This window comes from Triticum aestivum, chromosome 7A (assembly GCF_018294505.1).
Source record: "Triticum aestivum cultivar Chinese Spring chromosome 7A, IWGSC CS RefSeq v2.1, whole genome shotgun sequence".
Classification (NCBI taxonomy): domain Eukaryota; kingdom Viridiplantae; phylum Streptophyta; class Magnoliopsida; order Poales; family Poaceae; genus Triticum; species Triticum aestivum.
The window spans coordinates 7,348,079-7,372,660 of NC_057812.1; the positions used below are offsets into that span (position 1 = coordinate 7,348,079).

Here is a 24,582-nt window from a genome sequence, read left to right on the forward strand (position 1 = left end):
GCTGCCCCGACCCACGACGCCGCCGCCCCCGTGCCCCCCACCACTGCAGCTCCGCCATCGTCGACGCCTCCGCGACCTCGCCGTCACCGACAGCCTCCCCGCGTCGGCCCCTGCCCTGCGCCACAGGGTGCAGGACGACGACCGCGGCCCCCGGCCTCCCCACGACCAACCGAGGCATCCCTTCGACGCCTCCGCCGCCACCGACCCCGACCCCAACCCCGACCCCGACCCCTCCGGCGACCGGCCGCGCCCGCCTAGGTACCTCTCCTCCTTCCTCCTTCCTCCCTCTCCACCCTTCCTTCCCATTCCCTGCCCATGGGCCTGCCCTGAATCTGGTACTATGGTCAGTTAGATGCTTTCTGCATTTTTTTCAGAGAAATTAGATGGTTTTTGCAAAAAAGAAGAGATAAGTTAGAAGCATTGCGCCCATGTTTTATAGAGGCAAGGAACATGCCAGATGCAACCAACACTTTGTGATGGCACACAAAAAGATTGATAATTGTAGCTACTGAGACACCTAAGTTTTTTTCTTTATATTTATACTACACTAGGTAATTTTCCTTATGCTATACCAGGTAATTAGTGAAAACAAAGCTACCAATTTTGTGAAGGCTTGAAGTGAATGTAGTGATTCATTTATGTATGTTTATGTACCTCGGCAGCAGCTTCGTTAGCAATCAGATTGAGTCTCAATAATTAACAAAGTTGATCCCAATATTTTCTGATCTTTAATACTAGACAGATTGAGTCTCAATCATTCCTTTCTGAAGCTAATTTAGTTTTTGTTCTCAAGAATGAAACTTTCAACAGATAGAGTCTTAATTATTCATTTTTTACATACTTGTTTAGCATCCTTTCTGCTGAGAAGAGAATATTACAAAAAAAACAGGTCATTCGGTGTTCGCATCTTAATATGTCAGAGTTTCTTCTAGTTGTGGCTTTTTAGGTTATGAGACAAGTTCTTCAGAATGTTCAGAACATCTAATTAGCTCTGAAACATCAAAGCCGCTATTTGTTTTACATCGCCACCTATTTTTCTGAAAATGAAGCATGTGGCTGTACTTTATTTGGGAGTAGTATATTACAAATACTTGACTGAAATTATGTGCATATGTGACCATGTGAGACATTTTCTGCTAGATATTCACTACAACCCTTTATTATATTTTAAACTTGGCAAGAAAAATAATAATAACTAGTTTGTTTTGAAGTTGTTACCCAACAAATTAAGTGACTGGCAATATCACCAACAGTTATTTGTATTAAAATCACATCTATTATTTCGTTATTTTTGTTCTGATATTAATTGTGCTTCTATTAAAAGAATTTGGAGTTACTCACTGTACTAGAACTCTGTAGGTTCACTTTGAGAATGTAAGCACCTATTATTGCTACTGATATCATTGGCTCATTGCTGCCTTTGTGCAATGCAGAACTGTTAAGAGTGATTTGGAGGATTCAAGATTCTATGAAGCTCTTTTGACATTTAAAGCTGAACTAAAGGTACTTAATAAACTCAAAAGCATTGATGATAACTCCTGTTGCCTAGAAACAGAGGTAGTTTATATATTGCATTGCTGGTGTTTGTTTATGTTCAGAGTTTAAGCATGTGTAGTGTAATGTAGTGTAGTGTAGTGTAGTGTAGTGAGCTTGTTCTAGTGTAAAATCAGACTAGTATGGCCCTGGCCACAATCTATCAGCTTTTGATCTATCAAGTTGATATTCAGTCAAGTTGATGTCAAACTTGACACATAAACAGCAGCTTTAATAAACAGAGAGACAAGATGTAGGGCTTTTAGCTGCTGCCACAACACAAAGTCTATAGATGCTGAAGTTGTCAGTATTAATTTTCAGTTAACAGCAATCCATGATTTTTTTTAGCTAAAACTATTGATGATTTTTTGTTGGGTGACCTATTAGATCTGGAATGGAAGCTCACATAAGTTGAGCTGATTTTTGTCCATATGAAAGCATAGGACCATATGGTCTGTGGCCTTTTCATCCATATGAAAGTAGAGGCACATTGTGGTGCTAGTTTGCTGGGTTTTGTCTCCGACCATCGTGTCGTGATGATTTTGCAGGTACCCCGAGAGGCCCTTGAGTTTGCCGGAATGTTGATTAACTTTCGTTCCGGCAAATTCGGGTACTCCATATGTCCTATTTTCAGCAAAGGTCATGCTAAAAAATTTCGTGAATTTTAGCATGACTTTGCTAAAAATCGGACATATGGGTACTTGCTACTAATGCATGGGGCGGGGTATCTTAGTACTTAATTAAGTAGGATCAACTGCCTCTTGTGTTATGCATGGGCCTCGGCGTCGACAAACCCTAAATGATAAAACCTTGGCTTTTAGGGTGCCTCGGTGTCGATAAGAACCTAAATGATGAAAGCTTAGGCTTTTAGGGTGCCTCGGCGTCGACAAACCCTAAATGATAAAAGCTTAGCTTTTAGGATGCCTCGGTGTCGACAAAACCTAAATGATGAGACCATGATCTTGTTCCTTGACAATAACCAACTTTTTGACCAAACTTTTTTCCTATTTAGAGCGAAACATGGCCAACAACGATGAGGCCGGCGGTTCGGGCGGCAAGCAATTCTGGGAGCTGTCCCAGGAGATGGAGGAAGAACCTCACCGCTATGAGGACGCCGCGGAAGACACCGATCCTGACTACACAACCCCTAGTGGCGTCGGGGATGACACCACTGATGGTGCCGCCGAGGATGCCACCACTGATGGTGCCGCCGAGGATGCCACCACTAATGATGGCAGCGCACGCACAGATGGCAGCCAACCGAAGAGGCAACGGAAGGACCGGCGCCCGAACGTGCTCCGCAACGTCAAGGAGGAATTTACTCAAGTAGACTCCGACGGGCATCCAACGGAGCCCAAACATATAATCAAGGGGTACTCGATTCAGCTTGGGTGCATTCTCTGGAGCACCGTGTCGATCAACACCGAGAACCTAAGGCATAAGGACCGAGGGAATTTGCGCAACCTTCTCTTCACGAAGCTACACGAACGATACAAGTTCCCCGCTGAATTTGAAAACACATGCCTCTCAGGGAATAAAGTGAACAGTGCCGCCCTCACGAGGATGAGCACGGCCCTGTCTACTTGGAGAAGCATGGTGAAGAGAATGATTGAGAAAGGTGATAGTTATGAGAAGATCAAGGTGAAAAATCCTTCGATCAGCGAAGATGACTACAAGGAGTTCAAGATCAAGTGCGAGAGCAGCGCAACCTCCGAATCAAGTCAGTGGGGGAAAGAAATGCGGGAGTTGAACTTAGGGGAACACAAACTCAGTCCTGGCGGTTACAGAGTGGTGGAGCCTATATGGGACAAGGAGGACGCGGAGCGTGCCGAGCAAGGCCTACCACCCCGCTTCGAGAAATACCGTGACAAGCAGACCAGGAACTATGTCAGGGCCCGGTACAAGGAGGACCCGGTAACAAAGGAGCTTACCACGGATCCGAAGACCAGGGCGCTTGAGCTTGTTCTGGCGAAGGAGACTGAAAGCAGTAGCGCGGGGTCGTCTCAGAGCACCCCTTGGGACAGCACTCTAAATAGGGCGTTGAATGTAATGAAAAACAAGGATAAGCTCAGTAAACTGTCGTCAGCTGGTCGTGTGGCCGGCAAAGGCTTGTCCACAAAATGGTCGTCATACTATAACGCTAGTGGGCGAAAGGAGAGAAAGACCAGCTCGGAAAGCCAGTCGCGCGAGGTTCAAGAACTCAAGGCACAAGTGGCGCGGATTCCGGAGATTGTCCAAGAGCAAGTGCAACAACAACTGGGATCGACGCTCACCGGCATTATGCCTACCTCGATTCATGGGCTGACGACGTGGATTGCGGGCGGCCAACAGGGGCCGCCCCTGATTCCCAGCTTCACGGCCAGCAACTCGCACAACACGCAGGCGGTGCCATTGGTGTCTCCGGCAGAGGCGGTATTGGTGTCTCCGACGCCGGCACGAGCATTGGAGCTTAATTCACCCGGGTGTACGCCGGCCGGCACCTCGGCAGCAAGTGGCCCCTCCGTCAGTTGCACGCCCGCCACTGGCGGTGCCTCGACATTAGCCGAGCTCGACGCCATCATCAGGGTAACTAATTAAGCCTCTCGGCCGAGGACTTCATCTCCTTGCCTTTGAATGGGCATCCCTGACGCCCTACATGTTTTCGCAGGGCGCCGCCGATGTTCCGTGCACTCTCCTGCACTTCGTGAACGACGAGTTGGTCGATGTCGCCAAGGGAAAAATCGTTCAACCGGGCAACCCCGTGTTCCACGGTAATCCGATGCCACCCACCGTGTATAGGGTTCAACTGGTTTGGGTGCTGCCAGGCTGCGACGAGTTGTTACCTCCGATTCGACCCGCCGGGGCCGACGAAGATGATCTGATGACCCTCAGCGCCTGCCTAAGCTGGCCCCTGCTTTGGCCGAAGAGCCAGATTCGTTTGGGGGCGGGGGACACCACCCCAAAGACAACACCGCCAGTCGTGCCGGCGCCAAGCCATGGAAAGACCGCCGCAACGCTACCGGACATGACGGACATCCCTATGGCACAGGATCCGAACATGCATATGGCACAGGATCCGGATGACGACGACAACGACGACGGTACATTTACGAATGTCGATAAGTACTTTGCCGAACATGGGTACGATGAGGAATTCTTGGGGCCGCCTTCTCAAGAACCCAACCCTACAAAAGACGATCGCGATCTAGCTGGTACCGCGGAGAAACCCAATTGCAACAGGTGTCATCTGGCGTTCAGTTCTCAGGAGACGCCTCCAGCTGCCGACTTCACCGAGGCTCAGATAGCCGAGGTGCGAAATATTATCAGCCCCAGCACACTCAAGAAGGCGGTCTGTGAGCAGAACTCGGTCCCATTATAGCAGAAGAAGAAGGGACGGAAAAGAAAGAGTAACAAGGGTGCGAGCCAGCCGGCACCGAGTACGATCCGTGCTCAGGACGGGCCACCTTCACCTAAGGATATCTCGAGGAGGGTGCATGTGGCGGGTAGGCCGATGCTACCACCTAATATGCTCAATGCTGCAACCGGTGCTATGCGGAGTCTGCATGACAGTGTTCTTTCTTTGGAGAAGCGGCGTCTCAGAGAGAATGATGTGGCATACCTGGTTTTCGTGGCCAAGGTGCCAGAGGGCAAGGGCTTTGTGGATAACTCCATTGGGGGTACGATCGTCCTGCGGTTTGATGACATCTTCGCTATGTTTAACCTTCATCCGCTGCACTACACCTTCGTTCGGCTATTTCCGCTGAGCATGGAGATGCGGATCATTAGAGACAAGACCCCGGACATCGTGATAGTCGACCCCTTCTACATGCGTGCCAAGATCTTGGGCAGCGCTGGGGACCGGCAAGTCGCGAGTTCTTACCTCGAAGGCATCATTCTGGCAAACCCAGATAAGGATAACTTCCTCGTGCCTTACTTTCCTGAGTAAGTCGTCCCCTCAACCGCCCCGTAACATATGATTTCTTAGATTTCGATCGTTTTATTTAACATTCCGTGTTTTGTGCAGTGACACACATTGCACACTCATCCTCTTAAGCCCGAAATATTCCATGGCCATGTATTTCGACTCGGACCGTTAGTCAAAGAAAGACTACACAAATATCAAGAAAGTTCTTAATGATGTTCTCCCCGGCTACGCCAAATCTGGAGGCACCTTCACCAGGGCAGTTCGTAAGTACGGCAAGCACGTGCTCGCCCACAATACGATGTTCTACTACGTCAAGCAGTCGCCTGGCGGTCAGAAGGATGCCTACTACGCCCTCCATCACATGCGGGCGATCGTACGGGACCATAATCACCTTCTGCTACCAAATAATCTCAAAGATTGGGCCGCGAGCTTGTCGGCAATCCAGGACGTGGACATCAGACAAGAATTCTTTCGCATCCAGTCGGAGTTTGCGGAAATCATCCATCAAGATGTCCTTCGTACCTCGGGGCAGTTCAACCTCAGAAAGCAACCGTCCAATAGTGAGATAGACACAACGCTACAAATGCAGGCTGACAACGCCCGCGATTTCATGACCATCATGAGAGACGGCGGCTTCATCCACGCTCCGGTCCCTTGAGTCGAGTCCAAAGTAGTGATGCTATGTATAGTTCTGAAACATTGATTGGCTCATGTTGTAATTAAACTTTAATGAACTTGTATGTCTCTTTGGTTTGGACAGTCGTTCAACTTAGATGTAATCGATGCTATTAATGTCTTGCTTTTCTCTTCTGATCCTTTTGTTGCACACTTATATATTGCTTATGTATTGTCTGTGAATTACTACTAACATTTTGTTTGGCTAGTGCATAGAGATGTCGTCGTATGTCGTGTACAAGGGTAAAGTTCCCGGAGTCTACGACGATTGGGAGGAGTGTCGGAGACAGGTTCACCGTTTCAGCGGTAACAGTTACAAAGGGTACACCACTAGGGCGGAGGCGGAATCTAGATACGCGTGCTATCTAGCTGGAGAGAAGAGGGAGCGTTGGAGGAAATGGATGAAGACCAGTTTCATCGCGATGATGCTCATCGTGATGACCGCAGCTCTCTTCTATCTGATGGTAGTTTAGATGATCGATATCGACTTGTAATGTGAAGACAAACTCGCTACTCGTGGTCTCGAGACTTGTAATGTTCTATCTTTGTTCGGTCTTTTGAATTCGGAGACTAATATGATGAATTGTATTCAGAGACTAATCTTCTATTGTATTCGATGAATCTGCTGTTGCTATGTGGTGTTGTCTAAATTCTGTCCAATAATATATTTTGTAACCTGTGAAAATATCAGAAAAGAAAAAAAATCCCTAATATTCATACTAGTGGCGCACCACTCAAGACACTAATGGCGCACTGTGAAAATCACACTAATGACGCATCACTCACTGGTGCGTCATTAGTATTGAAGGAAATATGCCCTAGAGGCAATAATAAAGTTATTATTTATTTCCTTATATCATGATAAATGTTTATTATTCATGCTAGAATTGTATTAACCGGAAACATAATACATGTGTGAATACATAGACAAACAGAGTGTCACTAGTATGCCTCTACTTGACTAGCTCGTTAATCAAAGATGGTTATGTTTCCTAACCATGAACAAAGAGTTGTTATTTGATTAACGAGGTCACATCATTAGTTGAATGATCTGATTGACATGACCCATTCCATTAGCTTAGCACCCGATCGTTTAGTATGTTGCTATTGCTTTCTTCATGACTTATACATGTTCCTATGACTATGAGATTATGCAACTCCTGTTTGCCGGAGGAACACTTTGTGTGCTACCAAACGTCACAACGTAACTGGGTGATTATAAAGGAGCTCTACAGGTGTCTCCAATGGTAGATGTTGGGTTGGCGTATTTCGAGATTAGGATTTGTCACTCCGATTGTCGGAGAGGTATCTCTGGGCCCTCTCGGTAATGCACATCACATAAGCCTTGCAAGCATTGCAACCAATGAGTTAGTTGCGAGATGATGTATTACGGAACGAGTAAAGAGACTTGCCGGTAACAAGATTGAACTAGGTATTGGATACCGACGATCGAATCTTTGGCAAGTAACATACCGATGACAAAGGGAACAACGTATGTTGTTATGCGGTCTGACCGATAAAGATCTTCGTAGAATATGTAGGAGCCAATATGGGCATCCAGGTCCCGCTATTGGTTATTGACCGGAGATGTGTCTCAGTCATGTCTACATTGTTCTCGAACCGTAGGGTCCGCACGCTTAACGTTACGATGATAGTTATTATGAGTTTATGCATTTTGATGTACCGAAGTTAGTTCGGAGTCTCGGATGTGATCACGGACATGACGAGGAGTCTCGAAATGGTCGAGACATAAATATTGATATATTGGAAGCCTATGTTTGGATATCGGAAGTGTTCCGGGTGAAATCGGGATTTTACCGGAGTACCGGGAGGTTACCGGAACCCCCCGGGAGCCATATGGGCCTTATTGGGCTTTAGTGGAAAGGTGAAAGGGGCAGCCCAAGGTGGGCTGCGCGCCTCCCCCCTCCCCTAGTCCTATTAGGACAAGGAGAGGTGGCCGGCCCCCTCTCTCTCTCTCTCTTCCCCCTCGGGGAATCCTATTCCAACTAGGATTGGGGGGGAAGTCCTACTCCCAGTAGGAGTAGGACTCCTCCTGCGCCCTCCTCCTGGCCGGTCGCACCCTCCCCCTTGGCTCCTTTATATACGGAGGCAAGGGGGCACCTCTAGACACAGAAGTTGATCCTTGAGATCGTTCCTTAGCCGTGTGCGGTGCCCCCTGCCACCATATTCCACCTCGATCATATTGTAGCAGTGCTTAGGCGAAGCCCTGCGACGGTAGAACATCAAGATCGTCACCACGCCGTCGTGCTGACGGAACTCTTCCCCGACGCTTTGCTGGATCGGAGCCCGGGGATCGTCATCAAGTTGTACGTGTGCTAAGAACTCGGAGGTGTCGGAGTAACCGTGCTTGGATCGGTCGGATAGGGAAGACGTACGACTACTTCCTCTACGTTGTGTCAACGCTTCCGCAGTCGATCTGCGTGGGTACGTAGACAACACTCTCCCCTCTCGTTGCTATGCATCACCATGATCTTGCGTGTGCGTAGGAATTTTTTTGAAATTACTACGTTCCCCAACAGTTGCATCCGAGCCTGGTTTTATGGTTTGATGTTATTTGCACGAGTAGAACACAAGTGAGTTGTGGGCGATATAAGTCATACTGCCTACCAGCATGTCATACTTTGGTTCGGCGGTATTGTTGGACGAGACGACCCGGACCAACATTACGCGTACGCTTACGCGAGACCGGTTCCCCCGACGTGCTTTGCACACAGGTGGCTTGCGGGTGACTGTCTCTCCAACTTTAGTTGAACGAAGTGTGGCTACGCCCGGTCCTTGCGAAGGTTAAAACGGAGTCTATTTGACAAACTATCGTTGGTTTTGATGCGTAGGTGAGATTGGTTCTTGCTTAAGCCCGTAGCAGCCACGTAAAACTTGCAACAACAAAGTAGAGGACGTCTAACTTGTTTTTGCAGGGCATGTTGTGATGTGATATGGTCAAGGCATGATGCTGAATTTTATTGTATGAGATGATCATGTTTTGTAACCGAGTTATCGGCAACTGGCAGGAGCCATATGGTTGTCGCTTTATTGTATGCAATGCAATCGCGATGTAATGCTTTACTTTATCACTAAGCGGTAGCGATAGTCGTGGAAGCATAAGATTGGCGAGACGACAACGATGCTACGATGGAGATCAAGGTGTCGCGCCGGTGATGATGGTGATCATGAGATGGAGATCACAAGCACAAGATGATGATGGCCATATCATATCACTTATATTGATTGCATGTGATGTTTATCTTTTTATGCATCTTATCTTGCTTTGATTGACGGTAGCATCATAAGATGATCTCTCACTAAATTATCAAGAAGTGTTCTCCCTGAGTATGCACCGTTGCCAAAGTTCATCGTGCCCAGACACCACGTGATGATCGGGTGTGATAAGCTCTACGTCCATCTACAATGGGTGCAAGCCAGTTTTGCACACGCAGAATACTCAGGTTAAACTTGACGAGCCTAGCATATGCAGATATGGCCTCGGAACACGGAGACCGAAAGGTCGAGCGTGAATCATATAGTAGATATGATCAACATAACGATGTTCACCATTGAAAACTACTCCATCTCACGTGATGATCGGTTATGGTTTAGTTGATTTGGATCACGTGATCACTTAGAGGATTAGAGGGATGTCTATCTAAGTGGGAGTTCTTAAGTAATATGATTAATTGAACTTAAATTTATCATGAACTTAGTCCTGGTAGTATTTTGCAAATTATGTTGTAGATCAATAGCTCGCGTTGTTGCTTCCCTGTGTTTATTTTGATATGTTCCTAGAGAAAATTGTGTTGAAAGATGTTAGTAGCAATGATGCGGATTGGATCCGTGATCTGAGGTTTATCCTCATTGCTGCACAGAAGAAGTATGTCCTTGATGCACCGCTAGGTGACAGACCTATTGCAGGAGCAGATGCAGACGTTATGAACATTTGGCTAGCTCAATATGATGACTACTTGATAGTTTAGTGCACCATGCTTAATGGCTTAGAATCGGGACTTCAAAGACGTTTTGAACGTCATGGACCATATGAGATGTTCCAGGAGTTGAAGTTAATATTTCAAGCAAATACCCGAGTTGAGAGATATGAAGTCTCCAACAAGTTCTATAGCTAAAAGATGGAGGAGAATCGCTCAACTAGTGAGCATGTGCTCAGATTGTCTGGGTACTACAATCGCTTGAATCAAGTGGGAGTTAATCTTCCAGATAAGATAGTGATTGACAGAATTCTCTAGTCACCATCACCAAGTTAGTAGAACTTCGTGATGAACTATAATATGCAAGGGATAACGGAAACAACTCTCAAGCTCTTCGTGATGCTGAAATCAACGAAGGTAGAAATCAAGAAAAATATCAAGTGTTGATGGTTGACAAGACCACTAGTTTCAAGAAAAGGGCAAAGGGAAGAAGGGGAACTTGAAGAAGAACGGCAAGCAAGTTGCTGCTCAAGTGAAGAAGCCCAAGTCTGATCCTAAGCCTGAGACTAAGTGCTTCTACTGCAAAGGGACTGGTCACTGGAAGCGGAACTACCCTAAGTGATTGGCGGATAAGAAGGATGGCAAGGTGAACATAAGTATATTTGATATACATGTTATTGGTGTGTATTTTACTAGTGTTTATAGCAAACCCTCAGTATTTGATACTAGTTCAGTTGCTAAGATTAGTAACTCGAAACGGGAGTTGCAGAATAAAGACTAGTTAAGGGTGAAGTGACGATGTGTGTTGGAAGTGGTTCCAAGATTGATATGATCATCATCGCACACTCCCTATACTTTCGGGATTAGTGTTGAACCTAAATAAGTGTTATTTGGTGTTTGCGTTGAGCATGAATATGATTTGATCATGTTTATTGTAATACGGTTATTCATTTAAGTAAAAGAATAAATTGTTGTTCTGTTTACATGAATAAAACCTTATATGGTTACACACCCAATGAAAATAGTTCATTGGATCTCGATCTTAGTGATACACATATTCATAATATTGAAACCAAAAGATGTGAAGTTAATAATGATAGTGCAACTTATTTGTGGCACTGCCATTTAGGTCATATTGGTGTAAAGCGCATGAAGAAACTCCATGCTGATGGAATTTTTGGAATCACTTGATTATGAATCACTTGATGCTTGCGAACCATGCCTTATGGGCAAGATGACTAAAACGCCGCTCTCCGGAACAATGAAGTAAGCAACAGATTTGTTGGAACTCATACATACTGATGTATGTGGTCCGATGAATATTAAGGCTTACAGCAGGTATCATTATTTTCTGACCTTCACAAGATGATTTGAGCAGATATGGGGATATCTACTTGATGAAACATAAGTCTGAAACATTTGAATAGTTCAAAGAATTTCAGAGTGAAGTGGAAAATCATCGTGACAAGAAAATAAAAGTTTCTACGATATGATCGTAGAGGTAAAATATTTGAGTTACGAGTTTGGTCTTCAGTTAAAACAATGTGAAATAGTTTCACTACTCACGCCACCTGAAACACCACAGCATAATGGTGTGTCCGAACGTCATAACCGTACTTTATTGGATATAGTGCAATCTATGATGTATCTTACCGATCTACCACTATCGTTTTGGGGTTATGCATTAGAGACAGCTGCATTCACGTTAAATAGGGCACCATCAAAATCCGTTGAGACGACGCCTTATGAACTGTGGTTTGGCAAGAAACCAAAGTTGTCGTTTCTTAAAGTTTGGGGTTGTGATGCTTATGTGAAAAAGTTTCATCTTGATAAGCTCAAACCCAAATCGGAAAAGTGCGTCTTCATAGGATACCCTAAAGAAAATGTTGGGTACACCTTCTATCACAGATCCGAAGGAAAATTCATTGCTGAGAATGGATCCTTTCCAGAGAAGGAGTTTCTCTCGAAAGAAGTGAGTGGGAGGAAAGTAGAAAACTTGATAAGGTAATTGTACCTTCTCCCTTATTGGAAAGTAGTTCATCACAAAAATCTGTTCTTGTGACTACTACACCAATTAGTGAGGAAGCTAATGATGATGATCATGTAACTTCAGATCAAGTTACTACCGAATCTCGTAGGTAAACCAGAGTTAGATCTGCACCAGAGTGGTACGGTAATCCTGTTCTGGAAGTCATGTTACTAGACCATGACGAACTTGCGAACTATGAGGAAGCGATGATGAGCCCAGATTCCGCGAAATGGTTTGAGGCCATGAAATCTGAGATATGATCCATGTATGAGAACAAAGTATGGACTTTGATGGATTTGCCCGATGATCGGCAAGCCATAGAAAATAAATGGATCTTCAAGAGGAAGACGGACGCTGATAGTAGTGTTACTATCTACAAAGCTAGACTTGTCGAAAAATGTTTTTGACAAAGTTCAAGGTGTTGACTACGATGAAATTTTCTCACTCGTAGCGATGCTTAAGTCTGTCCAAATCATGTTAGCAATTGCCGCAATTTTATGAAATCTGGCAAATGGATAAACAAAACTACATTCCTTAATGGATTTAAAGAAGAGTTGTATATGATACAACCAGAAGGTTTTGTCAATCCTAAAGGTGCTAACAAAATATGCAAGCTCCAACGATCATAATAGAGATAGATCAAGACGCTTGATAAGTTTTTTCAATGAGTACATACCTTGACAAGATTTTGAAGTAGTTCAAAATGGAATAGTCAAAGAAGGAGTTCTTGCCTGTGTTGCAAGGTGTGAAGTTGATTAAGACTCAAAACCCGACCACGGCAGAAGATAGAGAGAGAATGAAAGTCATTCCCTATGCCTCAGCCATAGGTTCTATAAAGTATGTCATGCTGTGTACCAGATCTATTGTATACCCTACACTGATTTTGGCAAGGGAAGTACAATAGTGATCTAGAAGTAGATCACTGGACAGCGGTCAAAATTATTCTTAGTGGAATAAGGATATGTTTCTCGATTATGGAGGTGACAAAAAGGTTCGCCGTAAAGGGTTACGTCGATGCAAGTTTTGACACTGATCTGGATGACTCTAAGTCTCAATCTAGATACATATTGAAAGTGGGAGCAATTAGTTAGAGTAGCTCCGTGCAGAGCATTGTTGACATAGGAATTTGCAAAATACTTACGGATCTGAATGTGACAGACCCGTTGACTAAAATTATCTCACAAGCAAAACATGATCACACCTTAGTACTCTTTGGGTGTTAATCACATAGTGATGTGAACTAGATTACTGACTCTAGTAAACCCTTTGGGTGTTGATCACATATCGATGTGAACTATGGGTGTTAACCACATGGTGATGTGAACTATTGCTGTTAAATCACATGGCGATGTGAACTAGATTATTGACTCTAGTGCAAGTGGGAGACTGAAGGAAATATGCCCTAGAGGCAATAATAAAGTTATTATTTATTTCCTTATATCATGATAAATGTTTATTATTCATGCTAGAATTGTATTAACCGGAAACATAATACATGTGTGAATACATAGACAAACAGAGTGTCACTAGTATGCCTCTACTTGACTAGCTCGTTAATCAAAGATGGTTATGTTTCCTAACCATGAACAAAGAGTTGTTATTTGATTAACGAGGTCACATCATTAGTTGAATGATCTGATTGACATGACCCATTCCATTAGCTTAGCACCCGATCGTTTAGTATGTTGCTATTGCTTTCTTCATGACTTATACATGTTCCTATGACTATGAGATTATGCAACTCCCGTTTGCCGGAGGAACACTTTGTGTGCTACCAAACGTCACAACGTAACTGGGTGATTATAAAGGAGCTCTACAGGTGTCTCCAATGGTAGATGTTGGGTTGGCGTATTTCGAGATTAGGATTTGTCACTCCGATTGTCGGAGAGGTATCTCTGGGCCCTCTCGGTAATGCACATCACATAAGCCTTGCAAGCATTGCAACCAATGAGTTAGTTGCGAGATGATGTATTACGGAACGAGTAAAGAGACTTGCCGGTAACGAGATTGAACTAGGTATTGGATACCGACGATCGAATCTCGGGCAAGTAACATACCGATGACAAAGGGAACAACGTATGTTGTTATGCGGTCTGACCGATAAAGATCTTCGTAGAATATGTAGGAGCCAATATGGGCATCCAGGTCCCGCTATTGGTTATTGACCGGAGATGTGTCTCAGTCATGTCTACATTGTTCTCGAACCATAGGGTCCGCACGCTTAACGTTACGATGATAGTTATTATGAGTTTATGCATTTTGATGTACCGAAGTTAGTTTGGAGTCCCGGATGTGATCACGGACATGACGAGGAGTCTCGAAATGGTCGAGACATAAAGATTGATATATTGGAAGCCTATGTTTGGATATCGGAAGTGTTCCGGGTGAAATCGGGATTTTACCGGAGTACCGGGAGGTTACCGGAACCCCCCGGGAGCCATATGGGCCTTATTGGGCTTTAGTGGAAAGGTGAAAGGGGCAACCCAAGGTGGGCTGCGCGCCTCCCCCTCCCCTAGTCCTATTAGGACAAGGAGAGGTAGCCGGCCCCCTCTCTCTCTTCCCTCTCGGGGAATCCTATTCCAACTAGGATTGGGGGGGGGGGAGTCCTACTCCCAGTAGGAGTAGGACTCCTCCTGCGCCCTCCTCCTGGCCGGCCGCACCCTCCCCCTTGGCTCCTTTATATACGGAGGCAAGGGGGCACCTCTAGACACAGAAGTTGATCCTTGAGATCATTCCTTAGCCGTGTGCGGTGCCCCCTGCCACCATATTCCACCTCGATCATATTGTAGCAGTGCTTAGGCGAAGCCCTGCGACGGTAGAACGTCAAGATCGTCACCACGCCGTCGTGCTGACGGAACTCTTCCCCGACGCTTTGCTGGATCGGAGCCCGGGGATCGTCATCGAGCTGTACGTGTGCTAAGAACTCGGAGGTGCCGGAGTAACGGTGCTTGGATCGGTCGGATCGGGAAGACGTACGACTACTTCCTCTACGTTGTGTCAACGCTTCCGCAGTCGATCTGCGTGGGTACGTAGACAACACTCTCCCCTCTCGTTGCTATGCATCACCACGATCTGCGTGTGCGTAGGAAATTTTTTGAAATTACTATGTTCCCCAACAAGTATGCCAAAGCACATGGGTACATATGGCCCCCTGGGAGGCATACTAATGGCGCACGACGGGCTATACTAATGGCGCACTGCATGGTGCGCCATTAGTACACCAGATACTAATGGCGCACCAGGGGTGCGCCATTAGTATTTAACTAGAAGAACGCCCGTGCGTTGCAACGGGGCCACATTAACTTTAAGAGTTCAATATTAATATTCTCATACATATCAATCCTTTTCCTCCTTCTGTCTGCCACCGAGACAGGGACCTAGACTTTGTGCTGCTCTTATTGATTTCAAACCCTGACGAGATGGGGTGGTGGGAGGGGGACGAAAAAACCCAGACGAAACAAAGGAGAAGGAGAGCCTCATTAGTAGCATCATGGTGGATTTCAAACCTAGCGTTGTGCTCCGCCCAACGAACATGGACGCCGCCGCCGGCGGCCCGGTGGAGCTCGAACCCGAGAGACTCTGCTGCTTGCTGGGAGGGGTCGGGGAGGGTCGGAGCACAGGAGCATTGACGTGAAGACAGAGTAGGCCGGGGAGATTACTGTGCACGCCGCACAGCGACTTGGACCTCGGAGGGCCTTAGCTCTGTCAGGAGGAGGTCCCGAGTTCCTGCCAAGGACAGCCTGATGGGGGAGACGCACGGCCGCTCGCGGTGCCCGCAACGCGACCACGCCCTGCCCTAGGGTTCTGCGACGGCGGCAGCGTCATCCACAACCACACCCTCCCTGAGTCCTGCCCTGAACTGGGGTTCCGAGATGGCGGCGGTGGCGGAGGTCTCTGAGGTTGGAGAGGGGCAAGATGTAGGACGGCGGAGGCTGGAGCCTGGAGCGATGGCGGCGTTTCGGGATTGCAGGCAGGGGGACGTGCGAGGTGAGTGTTTTTTCACCGGTTTATGTTGTGTTGCCTGCACGGATATGTAGGAGAACAAATAGGTGGATTATAATTCCTTCCATTGTATCAGTGCTGGGAAAGGAAGCGAGGGACAAAAATCAATCGGGGGGCCTTTAAGAGTAGAGATTAGTTAATTGGATTTTTCTTTAAAGTCTGTTATTTGTTTCCTTAAAATTTATTATATGTTTTCTAAATCAAATTGCATCGATGGGATGGATCGATTGATTTGGATAGTCTATTATTTGTTTCCTTCACATCCATTATATGTTTCCTAAAGCAAATTGCATTGATGAGATGGATCGTTTGATTTGGATGGATCGATTGATTTGTTTCCTTAAAATTGGATTTTTCTTTAAAGTCTGTTATTTGTTTCCTTAAAATTTATTATATGTTTCCTAAATCAAATTGCATTGATGGGATGGATCGATTGATTTGGATAGTCTATTATTTGTTTCCTTCACATCCATTATATGTTTCCTAAAGCAAATTGCATTGATGAGATGGATTGTTTGATTTGGGTAATTTAGTAAAGTTAGATCTATGTCTTTTTGTACGGTAGGAAAGTGTTTGTTTAGAAGGAAATAGTGAAAAAATAAACCGATGGGGTGGTGGGAGGGGGACGAAAAAACCCAGACGAAAGTGGTAAGTGGTGGGAGGATGACGAAAATAAAACGGAGGTGGGAGGATGACGAAAAAAACCAGCAAAAAAAAAACCGCGCAGACTATTCACCAAGTCGTCCATTAGGAGTAGAGATTCTAATGGCGTGGTGCTAGTGGCGCACTAGTAGTGCGCCATTAGTAGGCAAAACTGGTGCGCCACTAGCATGTCTTTTCCTAGTAGTGTCAGGGAAATCGTCTAGGTTGTCCAGCAACAAACTCATGTACAACTTGTACTGTACAAGCTATATACAAAACTTGAAAAGAATCAAACCTATATAAGAAGCAACATGCTTTGTAGTTTCCCAGCTGACATCACTCCCCAGCCGAGCACCAGCAAAACAGATCACAGACAAGCTATCTGCTACTCCCTCTGTAAACTAATATAAAAGCGTTTAGATCACTAAAGTAGTGATCTAAACGCTCTTATATTAGTTTACGGAGGGAGTAGCTTAGTGATCTAAACACTTTTATATTAGTTTACAGAGGGAGTAGCTAGCTAGGACTAATTAAAGTGCACGCATCAGCATACTGCTCACTCGTGATGAATTAGTAATTTCTCGCATTGCAAAGTGCCATAAACTAGTACTCACGTTGCATGCTTAAGACAGGCAGAAACCGTCCTCGTAAATACATCACACAAGCCAAATACAATTGAAAGTGCACACATAGGACCATTCATATATAGTACATGAGATAAATGAACAAAGAAGGAAATGGCATTCATTGTACACCATAGGAACTGTAAGATGAGCCAGCCTGAGGCACTCCACCTCATAATAGGCATGCCATTAATTTGAAGTAAACAAATGAAGGAAACTTTTAACTAATTGGAGTGTTTGAAAAGATAAAGAAATTAATTAAATGCATATATATTAGAAAACACAATATATCTTTGAGAATGCAACAGTGGCCGAGAGGAGCTAATTTACCTTTCAATCTGTTTGTAGGTGGGAATCCAAAAGAAACTTTATTCAGGTTTCGAAGTGCTTCAAGCTGAGATGGGTGATCTTTGGCCAACTTTCACCATCAGGTGCTAGGTAGCTCTCCTTCAACTGCTCACTACAACCATATACATATACATGTGTTGGAGGGAGGATGGCAGATCTGGTAAACATGATATGTTGGGGCAGCTATAGATTTCGAGACTCTTTAGATTGGAGAAGTATTTCATATTTGTTGGCAGGGAAGTCATTTGACAATTAGAGAAACCTAGCCTCTTGACAGATGTCAAATCTGCGGATTCTTCGAATGAAACGAATGGTTCCTTAAAATTTTCAAGAGAGAGATGTGGTGGAACTGTGAAACCTTCAGCCGAGAGCATGTAGTTGAGCATTAAAGGACTGCTAACCTGGAGAAAGTCCTGGACTCGAAACTCTGAGATACACTTGGGGGTGAGTTTCGGAACATCAACCAATTCTACCCTGTGAAGTTCCATGGAAGACAATCCTTCGAGCATACATAAATCTGGTAACTGATTCAGTGACAATGATATAACAGAGGTGAGACTACCAACAGACAAGCATGCAGTGCTTCTGCAATTCCCTATGTGAATATCTTTCATGTGTGGCCAGTCAGTACAGAGGAAGTCAGCTGCAAGCACACAAGAGCCTCTGAAGGGACAATGGCAAACATTCTGCTCCAAATGCCAACTCTAAAAAAGGGCAGGAGTTCAATCCAACTTGTGAAAGAGAGGTAGCAGCTCGTAAGCCCCGTAATGACCTGAGACACCAGCAACATCCGATGAACAAGAAGTCAAGTTCTGTCAAATGTTGGAGCACCTCTTCTGAAGGAAGTGTAGTTAAAGACATAATCTCTTTTAAGACCAATTTTTTTCAATGAAGCCAGGCCATCAAGGCAAATAGTAAAGCTCCATCTGTAATACTGCATGAAGAAAGAGAAAGTTCACGAAGTCCTGAGGGTGTGAGCAGCGGCAGCCCATTTCTCCTTTCAAACATGAGTCTCATCCTATGCTCGTGACAGTATATCCATGCCTTTATGATACCCTCTTATCCCAATGCTTCATCTTTCTCTCTTTCTATTGCACTTTCAAGGTTTTGAATATGTGACAAATCAGCATGCATATGTATCATCAGCTGCTTCAGAAATGTATGTTCACGTGAGAGTATACACCTAATATTCGATCCTGAATCCAACTCCCAGATTAAACCAAGTTGTGATGCCAAGTGGTCAGTGCTCATGATATTCTGTCTCTAGTCATGATGGTAAGCTCATCGTTGGAAATAAATATAAGCAGTAGGCAATTTTCTACATTTAACACTTTAAGGCCTAGTGGAAGACAAGGTAATGTCATCAGGTTTGGCACATTGTGGATGATGAGTGAAGAGCAATTCCCAAATAGCTCAGTATTGGATGGTAGACTTTGTAATGCAGTGCAATTAACAAAGCTTAAAGATCCCATATTCTCAAAATATGAACCATCAAGTAACCAGCTTGGATATTTTGAAGATTTGTAGCCATCAATTGTAAGATCGCTAAGTTGAGGCGGTGGCATCAGGCCTTCTAGAATCTCCAAATATAAATTATCCTCTGCATTAGTGTCATTCTTGCAACTCCACACAACTTGCAAGCTGCCAAGATGAATTTTCTGATGCAGTTTCGATTTTGAGGCTTGATCTTTCCCAGTGACATTCTCAAGATTTGTGACACTTAAACTGCCACGAATCTCATTCATGTCTCTCGTTGCAACTCATATCCCCTTTTTTTGGACAGAAAATTTCTCAACCTTTCAAACCGAAGTTAGCTTTTCAATGTAAGGAATTTGAGGGCGTGCATCTTTGTCGAACCTGTATACTATATCCTGACGCCATTCAAGATGCCGTAACTTCCTTAAATTGCATACTTTCTCAGGCAAATTCTCAACCTGGTCACTTAGTAGAAGTAACTGAAAGTGGTAAAGAGTACACAGTGACCTTGGCAATTCAGAAATCAGTGTTCTGATGATGTTCAAATACCGAAGGTGCTTCAACTCACTAATAGATTCTGGAAACTTACTACTTTGTAAGATGACAAAGATAGTACCCGCAACTTCTTCAAATTTTGTAGTATCTGATTAAAAAGATCACTTATATCATCCATTAGGGGGTCTATGCAGATAATAGTGCGTAAATGATGTAGCTGGCAGATATTTTGCTTGTGTTTTTGCATACTACCAACACGAATAGATAGGAATCTGATAGTGGATGGTATTTCTGTCACCTTCTCATCTTCCAATCTGAAGTAATCTTCTTTAGAGAGTGATTCTGCCAGCTCATGCAGGAGATCATGCATAACATGGTATTTTGGAGTGTCTTTCCCAGAAACTGGTTGAAAAAGCGAACCGGAGATCATATCATTGAAGCAATCCCTCTCAATATCTTCCACTCTCTTGTTTTGGTCACACAAATCAACACGGCCCTCTACCATCCAAAGATGAACCAACTCATCATGACATACTTGTGGCCTTTTGGAAACAAGCTGCAATATAGGAAGCACCTCTGCAAACATGGATCTAACTTCTTATAACTCCACAACAGAGCTCTCATGGGCTCACTTAATTTGTCAATCTTCATATTTAGAGAATCCTTCCAAGCAGTGATATTTGTTTTCCCTTTCAACTGGGAACCCACAACTTTTGCCGCCAAAGAAGATTGCCCAAGCCTTTTAGCAATCTTCTCTGCATAATTTTCGAGCCTTTCACGCAGCTGCAGATCTCTGATTTCTTGTCCAGAGAATGCGTGGTGTTTGAAGAGTGCCAAGAACTGAGCATCTTCCATGTTTTCTGGGGGACACACTTCTTCACAGCAAAGAGCGGTTGGAAATGTATCCCGTCTAGAAGTTACCAAAACTCTGCTTCCCATATGTTGGGAAACTAGAGGAGCTAACAGTTGGTCCCACTCCCTTACAGTACCAGGTTCAAACCAAACATCGTCCAGTACATGCAGGAATTCCTTTGATTCTTGAAGTATGTCTGCCAACTTGCGTTGTGGAGTATCAAGGTTATCAATGCGTGGACATTCCCCCTGAGAGGCAGACTCAATGATCTCTCGTTTATGACGGCGGACATCAAGTTTGTGTGAGATGCTTACCCACATTCTCACATCAAAACATTCCTTTACCCTCTTGTCATTGTAAACAAGTTGTGCTGAGGTGGACTTCCCCATGCCTCCAGCTCCAACAATGGCCAAACCCGAGTACATAGTTGTACTAGACTCATTAGTAGCAGCTGTCTTGGTAAAACGATCTATTATATGATTACAATCCTTGTCACGACCAATCACTTTCAGAGGTGGTAGTGATGTGGCCTCAGGAACGACAACTGATGGTATGGTGGGGCTCTCTGCATTATAGCCGGTTCGTAAGCAGAGGAGTTCACGGAAGTCCTTGGCTTTCGCCAGGGTATAGCCTTCAGTTCATTGAGGTGGCGAAGTAGCTTCCTGTTCTTAGAGCTCAAATTGGACAGCCTGCTTGATGCAGCACATAGAGGCTTCATAAAAGTGCTAGTGATGGAGGATGGATTGGCCAACAAGGAATCCTTCCCCTTTGCTTTGCGCTTGAGGAGTTTGTACTCATGCTCGTCCAACAATTCTTCAGCCATGTAGAAGCCTTCTTTGAGTTCTTCAAGCCACTTGTTCAACTTGGGCATGTGGCTTCCCTTGTCTACTTCTTCAATCAACAGCTCGAACTGCTGCAAGATAGTGGTCTCCAGTTCATGGAGCTCACGCGGCATGTCCACTCCAAGGTACGTTGAAGCATTAGCAAGGAGTTTCTTCAATACTGGCGATGCGGCTAATTTTAAGCTAACGCTTAAGGCAGTGGTAGCCGACGCCACTTCCATCGGATTGCAGTAATTTTTTTTGTGTATATGTTGAGGGATGAGAGCTGTGTTTTGTGGATGCTTAGGCACAGTGATGGATGAAAACCCTGTTGAAGTGGGAAATGATTAGATAAATTAGTCAACTGCAATGGTGATAAGAAAAAAGACAATGGTAAAGAGTGAGAATACTATATTCAGAGTGAGGAATGACCTGAATAAAATGATAAACGATCAACGAAAGTGCTTATGGATCCGAGGTAGAAACAACTAGTGAATATAGCAATGGTTGAAAAAACTATTGGATCGGGAAAAAGGAGATAGATTAGCCGGCTGCAACAACAAAGATAATACAGAGCCATATTTGTAGAAGAAAAACAGAGTAGAATAGTGGTGAGCTTCCACAAATGAAGAAATGAGAATTACCGTCATGTAACACCCCCAGTGTCACCATGCTTTACTAAGCTAATTGTCACTTGATTAAAAGTCAAGTCAAAATTCAAATTCAAATATCAAGTCAAATTATTTTTGTTCAATCAATAAAACAAAAACGTGGGTTAGGTTGCAAATATTCACTAAGGGATTATCATGTTGAAACCAACATCATTTGGCTCACATATAATTCCTAGGAGATTTATAAATGGTCCAAAGATAACCCACAAGTATAGGGGATCAATTGTAGCCTCTTTCGATAAGTAAGAGTGTCGAACCCAGCGAGGAGCTAAAGGTAGAACAAATATTCCTTCAAGTTCTATCGACCACCGATACAAACTCTACGCACGCTTGACATTCGCTTTACCTAGAACAAGTATAAAACTAGAAGTACTTTGTAGGTGTAACGGGATAGGTTTGCAAGAATATAAAGAGCACGTAAATAAAAACTAGGGGCTGTTTAGGTGAAGAAGCAAATAAGTTAGTATAGTGAGTGTGGAAAAGTGGTGGTAAGAGTTGCGAAATTTTCCCTCAGCAATTGACTACTTTACTAGACCGATAGCAAGTTTTATGTGGGAGAGGCCACTGCTAGCATGGCATCCCTGACTTGGACTTCTATGCACTTATGATTGGAATTATTAGCAAGCATACGCAACTACTAACGTTCATTAAGGTAAAACCCAACCATAGCATTAAGATATATTGGTCCCCCTTCAATCCCGTATGCATCAATTTCTATGCTAGGTTGAAGCTTCTGTCACTCTTGCCCTCCAATACATAGTCCTATCAACATACAACTAACCCTATGGTGTGATCCACGCACGCGCTCATATGATGGGCACCAAAGGACATCAACATAACCACAAGCAAATTAAACCAATCATAGCAATTCAGCAATTACCGATAGGACAACGAAAATCTACTCAGACATCATAGGATGGCAACACATCATTGGATAATAATATGAAGCATAAAGCACCATGTTCAAGTAGAGGGTACAGCGGGTTGCGGGAGAGTCGACCGCTGTAAATAGATGGGGGAAGGTGATGAAGATGTTGGTGATGATGATTGCGGTGATGACGGAGGTGTTGGTGTAGATTGTGGTGATGATGATGGCCCCGGCGGCGTTCCGGCGCCACCGGGAGAGAGAGGGAGAGAGCCCCCCTTCTTCTTCTTCTTCCTTGACCTTCTCCCTAGATGGGAGAAGGGTTTCCCCTTTGGTACTTGGCCTCCATGGCATGGGAGGGGCGAGAGCCCCTCCGAGATTGGATCTGTCTTTCTGTCTCTCTCGGTTTTTGCATTCCAGATTCTGGCCTTTCACCGTTTCTTATATTCCCGGAGATCCGTAACTCCGATCGGGCTGAAATTTGAACACGATTTTTATCCAGATATTTCCTTTATTTCGGTGAAAGAAGGGCACCAACTGCCTTACAGGGTGTCCACGAGGGTCAGGGGCGTGCCCCCCTGCCTCGTGACCCCCTCGGGCATCGTCTCGCGTTGATTCTTCTTCCCAAAATCACATATATTCCAAAAAAATCTCCGTCAGTTTTTATACCGTTTGAACTCCGTTTGATATGGATTTTCTGCGAAACAAAAAACATGCAACAAACAGGAACTGGCACTGGGCACTGGATCAATATGTTAGTCCAAAAAATAGTATAAAAAGTTGCCAAAAGTATATGAAAGTTGTATAATATTGGCATGGAACAATCAAAATTATAGATACGACGAAGACGTATCAGCATCCCCAAGTTTAATTCCTGCTCGTCCTCGAATAGGTAAATGATAAAAAATAATTTTTGATGTGGAATGCTACCTAGCATAATCTTCATCATGTAAGCTAATCATGGCATGAATATTAAGACATGAGTGATTCAAAGCAATAGTCTATCATTTGACATTAAGACAATAATACTTCAAGCATACTAATAAAGTAATCATGTCTTTTCAAAATAACATAGCCAAAGAAAGTTATCCCTACAAAATCATATGGTCTGGCTATGCTCCATCTTCACCACACAAAATATTCAAATCATGCACAATCCCGATGACAAGCCAAGCAATTGTTTCATACTTTTGACGTTCTCAAACCTTTTCAACTTTCACACAATACATGAGCGTGAGCCATGGATATAGCACTGTAGGTGTAATAGAATATGATGATGGAGGTTGTGTGGAGAAGACAAAAAAGGAAGAAAGTCTCACATCGACGCGGCTAATCAACGGGCTATGGAGATGCCCATCAATTGATGTCAATGCGAGGAGTAGGGATTGCCATGCAACGGATGCACTAGAGCTGTAAGTGTATGAAAGCTCAAACTAAAACTAAGTGGGTGTGTATCCAACTTGCTTGCTCATGAAGACCTAGGGCATTTGAGGAAGCCCACCGTTGGAATATACAAGCCAAGTTCTATAATGAAAATTCCCACTAGTATATGAAAGTGATAACTCAAGAGACTCTCTATATGAAGAACATGGCGCTACTCTGAAGCACAGGTGTGGTAAAAGGATAGTAACATTGTCCCTTCTCTCTTTTCTCTCATTTTTTTTTATTTTTTTCTCTCTTTTTTAGGCTTCTTTGGCCTCTCTCTTT

General features: G+C 44.3%; 1 pseudogene; it reads right to left on the bottom strand.

Moving 5' to 3' along the window:
- The window catches only part of LOC123152745 (putative disease resistance protein At3g14460), a 48,562-nt pseudogene extending 26,981 nt beyond the window's left edge, over positions 1-21,581 (bottom strand).
- Between the last annotated feature and the right edge of the window lie 3,001 nt (positions 21,582-24,582).